A 15,026-nucleotide genomic window follows, 5' to 3' on the forward strand; every position below is an offset into this window, starting at 1 on the left:
GAATATATTATTGCTGCTGTAAAAACATCACTCAGGTGATGTTTACGGACACGGAATTATTATTGTTATTTAGACAGAATGTGAAAAAGCTCACACAGCTAGGTGGCACTTGCATACCTCCCAACTGTCCCTCTTTTGACCACTCAACCCCCTGTCCCTCTTTTGTACTGGAAAGTCCCTCTTTTCTCTGAACTGAACAGCCAGAAAAAAAACAGTTTCTAACTTAATTAGCTTTTGGCAGAGAGCTCAGAACAGCTAACAGGTGCAAATAAGATACTTTGTAACAATTTTGACTCTGGTTGGTGCTGGTAGTGGTGAACTACTAGGAGGAGCAGCACACCAGTCCCTCTTTTCTCTGAACTGAACAGCCAGAAAAAAAACAGTTTCTAACTTAATTAGCTTTTGGCAGAGAGCTCAGAACAGCTAACAGGTGCAAATAAGATACTTTGTAACAATTTTGACTCTGGTTGTTGCTGGTAGTGGTGAACTACTAGGAGGAGCAGCACACCAGTCCCACTCCCCAACACAGCTAGACTAATAGCACTGGGCTCTTATAGTAGCAAAGTAAAAAAACAAAAAAGAAAATAAAAGCAGTCCTTACAAGGACTATTGGGTTATTACAGCAGTCAGCAGATGAGATCAGAAGCAGTGCCCACAGCAGCTACATACAGAGCACTGCAGTAGAAGGTAGATTACTAGTCAGCAAAGCTAACTAACCTAAACTCACTGTCCCTCAAATCCCTGCAGAGTTCTGTCCCTACAATACAGAGCAGTATCAAGTAGATTACTAGCCAGCAAAGTTACTATCAACTGTCCCTCAAATCACTAAACAGCTCTCTCCCTACACTAGCTCTTCCAAGCACACACAGGCAGAATGAAAAAACGCTGCAGGGCTTCAGTTTATATATGGAAGGGGAGTGGTCCAGGGGGTGTGGGGGTGGTCCGGGAGGGAGAGCTTCCTGATTGGCTGCCATGTATCTGCTGCTCTGGGGTGAGAGGGCAAAAATAAGCGCCAGCTAAGGCGAACCCAAATTGGCGAACGTCGCGCGACGTTCGCGAACATTCGGCAGACGCGAACGGTCGATGTTCGCGCGAATTAGTTCGCTGGCGAACAGTCCGCGACATCCCTAATTCCCACATTTACAATGTCCTTGTCTCCTTGTGGGCTCTTTCATATCAGTGGTTGCTCTCCCTCTGCTGAGCCTCTCTGGCCTCAGGGGTTTTGCCTTGGCACCTGTTCTTCTGGCAAAGAGAATCAAACATGGCAAGGTCCACAGCTCTTGATATCTCTTGAAAGGTATTTCCATTTGTATTTGTACATAGTAAAGGTCAATGAGTCAAGAATAGCCTATGTGCATAGATGAGTTAAATCAGCCAGTATGATTGACACATCTGTAATAAAGCAGGTTCTTGCTCAAATCCCAGGCTTTTTCAGTAATTTCCGCAATTCATGACTTTATAGTGCCTGTCCTTTATTTTCTAGTTCAAACCTCATAAAGCCAACTGATTAGACTTTTTTACAGACACTGCAGACTTGGAAAAGGCCTGCATCTAAGCAGCATTAAAAGGAATTTTCAAAAGGCAACGAATATATGAAAGCTTAGTCAAAACATTATGTTCAGCAGTAATGACTTTATTTAATGCTTACGTAATTCACATTATGCCAATTTTTTTTGCAATTTCTTTGATAGCAAATACTAATAAACAAGCTATTCTGTTTGCACAGGGAATATTAATCAGGAGCTGAATGCTTGCCTCAAGATGTGCTTTTATTTGAGTGATCAAGCCAATGATTGGATGAACGCTTTACATGAATGTTTGTCATTTTTTTGTGATGCCCCCTACCAGCATAATAATAAGTAATGCTGCTTGCATTTTGCACAGTGTTATCTGCTAAGTGCACCTGCCTCTTATGTTGCGGCTTACCTTATCACAACCCCAAAGAATGGGGGTAGAGACACGCATTGAAAGAGTGTGAATGTCATTTGTACTGTTGGAACAGAGTTGAACATTTTAAGAAGGTAATATGAATGTTAGCATTTAATTCTAAGAAACCTTGTAATCCCAATGTGCAGCATGGAGTAAGCTTATAATATATTTTCAACATCTTCATACCTTTATTTTTGTAACCCCCTCACTGGATTTTTCATTTTAAAGCCCTTGAAGCATTCTATGCTGTTTCAGTAACAAGAAGTAAACTTTTTCTTTCAAAAACATTCTTTATAGGATTGAGATAATCACATGATTCTGGTAAATAGTATGTGCTGTGGTGTAACTCTAAGAAGCCAGGTCCCCCTCTACAATAAAATATTTGGAGATGTCTGACATGCAATGAAACCCCCCACTGCCCGCTTGCATCCCTGCTCTCCACCCACTAGCGCCCAGGTAAGAGAGCGACTGGGGAGGAAGGATTTTCTTAACAATAGAGGAAGCAAACCCTGTAGTTTGGGGCCCCAACCCCCCATGACCACAGGGTCTGCTTCCTCTATAGTTATGCAGGTGAGTATGTGCTGCAGTTTGCAATTAGGACTTGGACAAGCACTTGTTTTGGTGAAATACGTATTATTTTCTCTTATTGTATTGTGTAATGTGTGAATGGTGTTATTTCTGGTATGCTAGCTTGTGAATCACTTGTGTGTGTGTGTGATGGCACAACCTGCTAAGGGAGCACAAGTTTTACTTCTGGCTCAAGTTTTAATGGAGCAATTTGCCTTTAAGTTAACTTTTAGTGTAGTATACAATGCTCTATTCTTAGCAACTTTTCAGTTGGTCTTTATTTTTAATTTTCAAAAGTTTTTGAATGATTTGCCATCCTCTGTTGTCACTCTCAAGCTTTCAAGGGGGGAGGGGCACGGCCCAGAGAGGCAACAAAATAATTGCTCTAACAGACTGCATTGTTATTGATACCTATTACTAGTTGTTCTTCTATTCTTGCACTCTCCCCTTCTCTTATTTGAACCACTGCTTCGTTGCTAGAGTTAATGAAAGCCTAGCAACCAAAATGGAGAGCTGCTGAACAAAACACCAAATACAAAAAGTACTAGTTTTAAAAAATGATAATTGTAAATTGTCTCAGAATATGCCTACATCAAGTGAACTATGGCATTAACCACAGGGTTCCCTTGTTTTTATGATGCCCTGCACTTGTGTGCATTTTATCAGAACAGCTTGAATGGGTACATTGATGATTCATGCAATTTGTAATTGTATCAGTGAAAGTGAATAGCTTCTAATTTAATACTTGGTTGCACAAATGATCCTATAATGCTTTTCACCATTTTGTTTTATTATGGAAGCAAATGAATAGTGTGGAATTTGTCTCACATAATGTGGAAAATTCACAAAACACATTGAAGTCGAGGCATATTTTTTAGCGGCAACTTATTTTTATACAAAAAACATTTTGGAAATGTTGCCATAAATCCATGACTGGTGAAAACTTTCACTCTTCCCTACAAATAAATACAAAACATATATTACAAAGGCATGTTGAAATTTACCCAATCTAATATTAGGCACGCTCATTAATCACCCCTATCAAAATTCAAGCATTATGAATAAAAGTTTTGATATACTTTTCCACATATAACAGAAACCATTGGGTTTATGCTTAATACGTAAGACTTTCAAAATGTCTTTTTTTTTTTTTTTTTTTGGTTAAAAACATTTCTCATTTACTACTGTCCCATGCCTGGCTTTTTTGCATTCCTGCTTGTTTGCTTAACTGCATCAGTATTCCAGTCACCTTTATGAATATTTAATCAGAATTTTCCTGCTGTTTGACAGGTGCTGAAACCACTGAAAAGTACCTCAAATGTTCCAGGTACCCCAAATGCCCATTCTTTTACTTCAGCTTACCTATAACGCAGTATTAGATCACTTGTTATCAGCAATATCATGATATACTGTATTGTATACACTTGGAAGGTATTTCTATGTAATTCAGCGGTCATATTTCATCAATGAGGTTACAATACATCAGATTTAGATTTAACAGCTTTTCTTTCCAAAATAATTCACCATTACAATGTAAAGCCCCTGGGCTTTGCTGAAATTCAGTGGTCCTACAATTGGTCATACATGTGTCTTTTTTTAACTATGATTGGTTAATTGCTCCTTACTTCATTGTAAGGAATGTAAGGCTACTGCAACCCACAGCAGGCTATTATTTTATTTTATTTATACTTTTTTCTTTGTGATGCATCTCACAAAAAGAGTTAGATATGGACCTTCTGAAATACTTTGCAGACAATTTTACTAATGATCAATAGTTTTGTCTGAGCAATAACGGTGGTTACTGCACCGAGAAAATTCAGATTTAACAATTTCTCTTGAGCTTATAAGTGACAGTTGGAAACCGTTACTGTTTGGTTTTGGGGAGCTGTATGGAAGGAATCTCTCACAGAAAAGAATTAATGATGGAACAAATTTAGTGACAGAAATTTTACAAATCTGTGAATTCTCCAGCTCCCTGGCAACCATGTTGTAACATGGAACGTCTTTCTGATTCAGAATAATTTCCAAACAATAACTTTTTTAGCTAATTTGATTGCATTTGGGCCTGGGTGTTGTGCACCAGTCATATATATTTGTAATTGCATCGATAAAACCCACTATAAAATTAAGCACAACTTGCTTGTGTTTTGTAATTGTTTTTTTTTATTGTATATCTTATAGAAATAATCAACTTTTTATCTCTTACCAGACTGCATTGCAAAGCTTGTGTAACAAAACAGGTTGCAGATCCCTGGAACAACTGTCATACAAATAAATTTAAACACTGGCAGGTAGCTACTTTAATACAGAAGATGCTAATTTTATTTAACCATTTCACCCCTGGTGCCATATTCGTGCCCACTTACACTGGCAGCTGGATAGATCTATGATTTGGCTATAGTGCAAAGTGGGCACACATTTATTGCCACATTTTGCAGAATTGCAAAAGCTATAGCTAACGAGTGGTCAGTAATAATGTGCCATGTTCCCCAGGTATCGATGGCCATTCCATGGTTTAGAATAACAATCAAAAATAAAGGAGAAGCTCAGACAAATCTCAGTTTGTTCCAAACAGTTTAGCCTTGGAGGTAACTTAGGACCTGATTGAACCTAATATTCAGTAAATGTACCTGTGTCTTGGAACAGTTGTATAAACAGATATACTGTATAGCAGTCCTTTCAGAATAAAGTTATCCCACCCAAAGCTGGTTTCTGTAAACATGGGTATCTTGCCATTACCTAACTATCAGTATTGACGTATGCCCTGCCTCTGTTTAAGCACAACAACTTAGAAGCTCTACTTCTAAGTAACTTTACAATAATAACGTTATTTGTAAATGTAACTGCAGCATAAAGCAGTATGTATCCTTTTTTCTCTGGTTCTGACTCTTTAACAGATATAGAGGAGAATTGATTTCTGCAATACTGTTTCATCAGCTGGCTTCTTGTCACAACCGACACCCAATACCAGAACAAGTGCCAAGCACCCTGGTCTCAGCTCGGCTTCACCAGTAGTGTGACCACCGTTGGGCTTCGGGAGGAGCCCTCAGCTTACTTGGGTGCCACCTGGACTTAACGAGAGGTGCAAGGCGAGATGTTCTGGCTGGCAAAGGGGCACGGCTGTTAGCAGAGTCTTTTGGTCCGAAGGTCACGGTACAAATGGAGCAGGCAAGAGAATCGTCAGACAGGCTGGGTCGAGGCAGGCAGATATCAAGAATCGTCAAGCAGGCAAGGGTCAAACCGGGTTGTCAATCAAGGGGTTAAGCAGGAAGAGTGGTCATAGGCAGGCAAGGGTCAGGATACAGAATGCAGAAAAGTCAGGAACAGGCTGGGTCAAACACGGGTAATAAGACATACAAGATACAGATCAGATGCACAAGGCTCAGGAAACCAGTAGAAACAAGTTCTATCACGGACAAGGGGCTGTTCACTGAATGGGCCTTAAATAGCGTTCAAAATTCGCGCCAAAACTTGCGCAAAAACGCGCTGGCGCAAACACGCCAGAGCGCTTGCACCTTTAAGAGGCGCGCAGGCGCGCTGCGCGCGCCTTAGAGACAGCATGGCGCTGGAGCTAAGTACCATGCGGTGGGCGACCCCACCGCACAGGTAATTTTCTTACACTTCTACTACATTTTTAGAAGCAGGAATGCAGAGAATTTAAACAGCCAGACACTGCTATCAATGGCAATTACAGTTACAGAAACTTAAATAAGTGAATATACTTTTTTTTTTTTAAATTAATATTGGAAGGTTTCTTAGAATTACATTTTCTGTCATTCTGCAAAAAACAACCTTTGGCGGAGATCCTATTTAAAAGGAGAGACTTTAAGACTTTTACATAAATGAGTATTCTCTTTTTGTTACTTTTCTGTCTCCACTCCATATGTCAAAAGATGCTTTTCCCCACTTAGTTGAATATAATAAACAGTGTGTATGTCCTATGTGTCAGTATCTCCTGCTATATCTGTACATTGTATTGTATTTCCTTTCAGCAAGTTTTAAAAGTATCCACAATTGTTGTGTTTTAAACCTCATGGGTTGAGTTCCAAAGATGCTGGAAGGTGATAAATCATATTATGAAATATGGCACAAAGGGCTATTGCTATTATTTTCTTGTAGATTGTACTGTTGCTGGGAGCCAGAAACTCTAATGAAGATTAAGTAGACTTAGGAAGTGAAGTCATTAACAATGGATTAGATAGAAGAAACCAATTTCCAGTTTCATCAGTGATTCTTACACAAGTTAAAAAGCAACTGAACTATGGATTATCATTAACAGTGCAAACAGACACATTTTATGGTCTGTAAAGATATGTAGAGCCTCCTAAACTCTAATTATCAGAGCATTTATTGATCAATTTGCAAAATGTTGCTGTTAGATGATGTGAAGTTGGCAGAGTATAACAGAACATGTATATAAAATGTATCAGCCCTTTTTGTTGTTTATGTATTTACAGAAGATACAAAAAAACTGAATTTACATTAGTCTTTCCTAGAATAGTTTTGCATAGTGATAGGAGGCAAGGGAAAGGGTGCACAAAGGATGTGACTGGAAAAGGGCATTGTGGTGCAGGGCATGGCACTTGGCCAAGAATATGCTAAACTTTTAATATTTTGAATAGATTGGGGTTTAGGAAAGGTTTTTGAAGCCTGAAATACAGTCTATGAAAAAGATCAGATAAGTAATTGCTGGATGAATAAGTTGTTCAGGTTGGTAGTTAAGACTGCTGGAAATAAAGTTATAAAAATAATAAAAGGAAAAAATTGTACCATACAATAAATAATCAGAAATGATTTCATCATAAGTGAAAATAATTTTACCCTCACTTTGCAATAAAAGCAATTTAACTTATTTTGCAATTGACTATTATTTATTCCGTAAAAGTCATTTTGCAACCACCACCTCTAGTCTAGGTGATAGCGCCAAAGTTCCCTTGGCACCCTGCGTCAATTGGTGCAATTTACTGTAGTTGAGCCAAAAGAATAGCGTGCACATATCACTATGCCGAACACCAGAAATGACGCAAGGCAGACTTCTTAAATATCTGACGCAATTAGAAATGATTTGTGATAAAGCTTATGTGCTTATGTGTATTTTCCGGCAAAACTGTAGAAGTCAAAGTATGCTCCCAATGATTATTGCCAATAAAAGTATACTATCACTAAAGTGAAGGTGGAGATTTTAACTCAATAATCGGATTATGCCAAGCACCACACTGGAAACACAATAATTTGTATATCCATGGGCAGTGGAGGATTTGTCTTCACAAATATTACCAAGTCTAAAAGCTGTGTTGCCATGATTATCTCGTACTCTTTGCTTATCAAATTGTGGTGGGAATTGTAAAAACAATTGAACACTTGTAAAATACAACTGAGGTTTGTCTATCTGCCAATCAGTTCAGGTACATGCTGCTAGCTTTAATGTTTGCAGTGTAACCATATGGCATGTAAATTAATTGATCCCTAATTACTCACACAGAATGTGTATGTCATGTGTGTCCATTTTTAAAGGACTAAATATAAATTCAGCTGGGCTTTTCACTGATTGCATGAGAGAGAGATGTGTACAATACAAATTAGAACGTTTTTATAGTAGGGGAAATCAACAAGTTTTAACAATACTATTACATGTATGGGATCCCTTATCTGTAAACACAGTATCCTGAAAACTGTAAATTACATAAAGGCCATTTGCCAAAGACTCCATTATAATCAAATAATTTAAAAAATGATTTCCTTTTTCCCTGTAATAATAAAACGGAACCTTGTACTTGATCCCAACAAAAATATAATTAATCCTTACTGGAGTCAAATCTATTCTATTGTGTTTATTTAATGTTAAAGTAATTTTTTTGTAGACTTTAAGGGGGTTATACATTAAAACCCAAATTTATCTCACATTTTATTAAAAAAAACACAACCAAATGCCCATGCCCAATTTTAGCTTATTTATTAATAAAAAAAAAACTAAAGTAAATCAGATTGTGAAAAAACTCGACAAAATTGTGTGAAAGATCAAATTGTATGAATTGTTCAGGTTTTTTCCCTAACTTTTTTGTCTGAAACCCCCAAAAAAGTTGGAGCTAAACCCTGCTCAAATAAATTAAAATTGGGATAGGTGCCTATCCGATTGACTTATGCAGGACCTCGACAGGTCTGAGATGGCGGATATTTGGATTTGTTTTTGTTTTTTTTCAGTAATCCTTCAAATTCGAATATCGAATTAGAAGGATTTAGCGCAAATCCTTTGATCGATTGAAGTAAAGATCGTTCGAGCGATTGGAGCGATTTTAAGCGATCGATCGAAGGATTTTTCTTTGATCAAATAAATGTTAGAAAAGTGCTGGGGAAGGTCCCCATAGGCTAACATTACACCTCAGTAGGTTTAAAGTGTAGTCGAAGTTTTTTTTAAAGAGACTGTACTTTGACTATCGAATGGTCGAATAGTCAAATGATTTTTACTTCGAATCATTCGAATCATTAGTTTCGATCGAATTTGACCAATTCGATGGTCGAAGTACCCAAAAAAATACTTTGAAATTCAATTTTTTTATCATTCGAATCCTTCACTCGAGCTTAGTAAATGTGCCCCATGGTGTGTGGTAGAGTGACTAGGAAAAGGTGGAAAAGGTCACTATAGCCTTTAATTTCTCCCCAGATACTGAGATAGGCTCCAGGAAGGAAGTTGTAAAACAGAGAATCCATTCTCTGTTTAAAGACGTTGGTAGCCACGTACTCTATTCCACAGCTCCAGTCCGGACATTGGAATTCACCTTCCACAGGAAAGCTGTCCTGTGGAAAGACTATATAAAGTTAATTGGAATGGGGGAGTGTGTCTCTCAGCAGGACACAGCAAGTAGGAGACCTGGCTGTGTAAAGAACTCCCAGAGGAGCTGGGAGTGCCGCCTGTGACTGGCTGAAGCAGAATGAGTTGGTTGAGCTGGTGAGTGTGGCTACAAGAGAGTGAGGAAGCCAGGAGGCTGAATATCACCTGTGAGTGCAGGGGTGAACCAAACAACATTGTTTTGTTGTCCACAAGGGGCCCAGTCTAGTCAGGGTCTGCTTCAAAGTGTGAAGGTAGTGCCCAGTGGGCAAGGTTTTGAATTTTATGATTTGTTTGTTCGATACAGTCACCCCTGTGGATAATTGACTGTGTTTGTTTAAAAGTGGGAAAATAAACCCGTTTTCTTGAAGATCAGTGTGTCACTGTCTAATTGCTCATCTTTGTCCTATGCTGCCTGCCTCCCATTTGACTAATTCCCCCAAAAGTCAGTGTGCAAGCTGCCAGTTTACCACAAGTGACATGGTGCTCTAGTATACAAGAAGCTTTTTTTTTTGATAATGCAATTTGGGTCTACACAACTTCTAATAAACAAATATTGATTGAACCATGGAGGATACTTCAAATATGGCCTAGGTACATTATATTAAAAATGTATCTCTAGAATAGCATAATGTTTAGTTTAATCCTTTAAGCATCAAAGCCATGTGTTACAGTTGCAGAGTGGATAGTGGCCCTGTATTGTTCCATTAGTAATAGCCCTAGTGCATACAATACAGATTTCAGTATTTACATGTCCTAACACCCCATCTGCTTTACAATTAGAACATATATTATGAGTAAAGGTTAGTGATTTTGTATAGGACAACAATATAATCTTCCCTGATTTTTCCCTATCAAATCAAATAATATGCATGTAGATTAATAACCATAAACCAATTCCTGTGAAGGATTAAGAAGACTGACCCTTGTATCGCTGTCAGGAAAATGTTATTTTAATATCATTCAGTGTTATATTACTCTTCTTAAGTTATATAATGGACGGAGATTGTTGCCTTCTTGCTGTGCATTAGATGCAGTCAAGAACCTGGTGATTTGTTCCATATAATGTGAGAGTGCAATGAAATTCAGGCTTCTTCTTTAAAGCGCTTGAATTACTTTTAGGGAAGATAGGCATTAGCATTACTCTGTTGCTAGAAATGTGTTTTGGGAATTATGAAACACTTATCTGGATCAATAAGTGTTAAAAAGCTCCTGCAAGGACTATTGTTTTTCACTTCTAAGACAATCACTGTTTAAAGGAAAACTATACCCACCAAACAATGTAGGTCTCTATTAAAAGATACTGAGTAAAACAGCTCATGTGTAAAACCCTGCTTCATGTAAATGAACCATTATCATAATAATATACTTTTCTAATAGTATGTGCCATTGGGTAATCATAAATAGAAAATTGCCATTTTAAAAAATAAGGGCCGCCCCCTGAGATCGTAAGATTCACTGTGCACACATACAAACCACATGTAAGGTCACATGAGCCAATTAACAGACAGAGTTCTGCCTTTTGCTTCCTCACTTCTTCCTGTTACAGTTAGTGTTGTAGTATTTCTGGTCAGGTGATCTCTGAGGCAGCACAGATAGAGTCACAAAATGGTGGTTCAAGGCAAGAGATGTAAAAGGGCAATATTTATGTAAATATATTTTCCAGTTTGGTAAGATTCGTTAATATGTCATTCAATTTGATATATCTGTTGCTTAAGTATTCATTTTGGGGGTATAGTTTTCCTTTAATGGATTTCTTTATATCCACAAACTATGAAGAAAAAATGTTAAATTAAGCAAATATTATGAAAAAGAGCTAATACATAATGAAAGAATGCCCAACAAAATACAATGGGGGACTCTAGTTAAATAGTAATAGGGGATGAAAGGGGTTAATTTGCCATTTTTGTGATATACTTATTTATAAGTTATTGAATCTCAGTTGATTTGTCTGCCACATGCACTAAAGACAAGGCTCAAGACTATCTTGAAACTACTATGTATTGTTTTTTGCAAATGCCATAGTTATTTTTTGAAAAACCCAGTGTGTAATTAAAGGCATAGATCTGAACCCTTTATCCTGCTTGTAAACTGGTTCCTTTAATACGTGACACTGAGAAGATGGATTAGCATTAATATTTAAAGGGATAAGTTGGCAGTCTTTAGTAGATGAATGCAACGCTGCATAAAACCAGGGCATTTTGCAGCATGCATCTATTTTATGTGCCAATGAACCATGCTTAGGCAAAAGATTGAACACGCACACCTGGCCTCTCCAAACGGTTACGTACGGTGCCTGGGGTATAGGAGGACGGCCCCTCCACAGTTAATGAACACAAAGTAACTCCAGCACACGTAACATGCTCAAGGGATTGCTCCCGTGTTTAATGTCAATCCAACAATACAACGTTTCGGGGGCGTGCCCCTTCGTCAGGTGCCAATGAACCATGCACCATATAACTTTTTATGTATTTGCTTATAAATGGATGGGCTGAAACATCTACTTTGTACATAAATTCTTAATGGCACCTTTATGAAAACTCTTTGAAGCAGTTGCATGGCTAAGAACTGTTCCATCCCCGAAAATATTATTCAGTGGGAACCAATCACCTCCTCCAAGTCCCTTCCCCACACACTCAAACACCATTCCAGGAAAGGACCTATTGGGCCACACTCTATTCCATAGGGACCTTAGATGGTAAGTTTTACTGAAGCAATGAATGATGTACGACCTGTGGACATGTGTTGATGCTTTAGAAATACCATAAAATACTAAATAAATATGCTCAAAAACAATACTACAAATGACTGATAATTAAGAGTGAATTTTTTTGTCAGCCATGGATTTGCGGCAAAATTCTGTGAATAATTCTGTGAAAGTGCGGCAAAAATTTGCAGTGACAAAAAAATCACCAAAAATGTTGACGAGAAAAAAGACGTCATAAGAAAAACCGGCAATATAAAAAAAAACCACCCTTAACTGCATGCCACTGTTGCCCCCTTTCCCCTCTCCCTCCCCGCATTGTGCATTAGTAAAATAAAAATCCCTTAACAAAAATCTGACCCTTAAATTGAAAGCAGTGCAGCCGAGCTCCAGGGCACTATCTTCCACCGCTTCGTATTCTTTCGGGACTCAACAGTGACATGAAGCCTGTGGAAGCATGCGCAGTTAAGCCAAGTCAGGACTTGACTTCAACTGTGCATACTCAAATCAGCGTTGAAAGTCCCGAAAGAATACAAAGCTGCCACAAGAAGAAACACCCATTAACTTTAATGTATTTGGAGCGAGAAAAATTGTCTCGCAGTTTCAGAAATTTTTTGGTGTGACAGATTTGCTCATCACTACTGATAATCCTTTTAAATCTTTGCCTTAGAGCTGAAATCAGCCACAGATTCCCTTAAAGTCAAATGTATTGCCGTTCTCTGTTTGCAGTGTATTGCATGCAAATACAGCAGTCTGTTTTTGAAAAATAAATATTTCCGAGACCTTACCCTTTGTTTGTATTTCAGCTCAGAGGAAAACAAATATAGCATGTGCCTATGCTGCAACCTGAATCCTAATTTTCTAGCATCCTTTCACATCCATTTACTAATTTCCCACAACCTTTTTGCAGGGCCGGAACTAGGGGTAGGCAGAGTAGGCACGTGCCTAGGGCGCAATGGTGGAGGGGTGCCAGGCACATACCTTCTCTGGCTTCTACCCCTGGTCCGGTCTCCTCTCTGGACTGCTTGCTTGCGAATCGGTTTGTGCTTGTTCTACCTTACCTATTTGCGCATGCACTTCTCCTGTTCGCGTATGTGCTTCCTCTCCTGTTCGCGCATGTGCACCAGCGTCCATTCGTGCATGTGCTATTTGCATGCCTGTTCGCACATGCGCACTCCCAGTCAGCAATGTGGCTGGCCAGGTTGCCTAGGGCGCCTGGCCAGCCTGGCCCAGCTCTGCCTTTTTTTCTGGCAACCCTTTCCCCTCATAATGTTCTCATCTCCTGCACATACTATACTGCTTATATGTGTATCTGTGCATTTATGTCTATGTCTGTCTCAGGGCCGGAACTAGGGGTAGGCAGAATAGGCACGTGCCCTGGGCGCAATGCTGGAGGGGTGCCAGGCACATACCTTCTCTGGCTTCTACCCCTGGTTCGGTCTCCTCTCTGGACTGCTTGCTTGCGCATTGATTCGTGCTTGCGCTACCTCGCCTATTTGCGCAAGCACTTCCCCTCCTGTTCACACATGCGCTTCCTCTTCTGTTCGCACATGCCCTTCCTCCTGCTCCAGCATGCGCGCCAGTGTCCATTCTTGCATGTGCTATGCACGCACACATACGTTCTGCCAGTCGGCAATGTGGCTGGCCAGGTTGCCTAATGCACCTGGCCGGCCTGCCCCGGCTCTGGTCTGTCTATCATTCTACCTTCCTACATTATATCTGAAAACTACAGGTGGAAAAATACCTAATGTGAGTGAAATCCTCAGTGTTCTTCTAAAAACTGGGAAATATAATTTTTCACTCGGGCAATCTCATTTCACCCTGGATCAACATTCCAAAATGAAACAATTTATATATACCTTTATATTATGGGTGGTTAAATAGAAATCCAGCCTCTATTTGGAACTGAATGATGGTTTAGCATGAATGGAACCATTTAAAATTCTGTGTCTTTACCACATAAAAAGAATTAGTGCATATGTTCTTAATTCAGTAGGTGGCAGCACAATCTCTGAATCTCTTACTTTTTTTTCTTTTTGCTAAATATAAATAAAGGTAACAGACTGAAATACTATGGTCCCAGCAGTGACACTGATGCCAATCTCTCAGCCTTTGAAGTGTGACTGAATATAAATGTACAGTATCTCAGGAACACAAAGGTCCAGCAATTCTGAATACCTCTGTGATGCCATGTATGTGTGCACTGACAGCTTGACAAATCCTCTAGAATATGTATTACCAGTTAGCAGAACTACTGAATCTGCAGATCAATTTCTCTGTTTCTCCTGCCCGAAACATGCTTTGTTTGGTCACTAGTCAATACACAATCTACATTAATTGCGTTGTATTTAGCAGTTAATTGGCTCCTGATATGATTGACCATAATGTGTATAGGTGTATGTGTGTTGGTGTATGGTGTGTAAATGTGATAGGGACATTAAATTGTAAGCTCTACTCTGATTCGAATTATGTGTAACCTTTGCAATATTGAATATGTTGGTGCTTAATAAATGATTATAGGGAGATCTTATTCTGTTTATTAATATTGCATACCCCTTTTTGGTAAATATGCAATAATAAGCTTGTTATTACAAAATTTAAAATGCAGATTTTATTATTATGTGTAGGAAAAGATGGTAACCTAATTTCCTGGTCACATAACTTAATAATTTCTTAAAATTCCACCATAACCAAAAAAGTGTTACAGGCAGATGAAGGGAGAGCAACCCTGATATTTTTTAACACAGATTGCAGAATATGATTTTCTAAAGATTTACATTGCACCTTGCATCCAAAGGCGGATGATCCCAGGGAGGAATAACTAATCCACCCAGGTCTACGACTCCAAAAACCCAGGTCATAAACTCTGCTTTTGCCATCAACAAATCTCATTCGTAAAATGTACATACAGTATTTACACAGTGCAACTCATATATCTGAATTGTGTGGTTTGTCCTGTGTTGATGTTCTGGAAAACATTGAGTACATTGAGAACAACAT

Source organism: Xenopus laevis, chromosome 8L (genome assembly GCF_017654675.1).
Source record: "Xenopus laevis strain J_2021 chromosome 8L, Xenopus_laevis_v10.1, whole genome shotgun sequence".
Lineage (NCBI taxonomy): Eukaryota > Metazoa > Chordata > Amphibia > Anura > Pipidae > Xenopus > Xenopus laevis.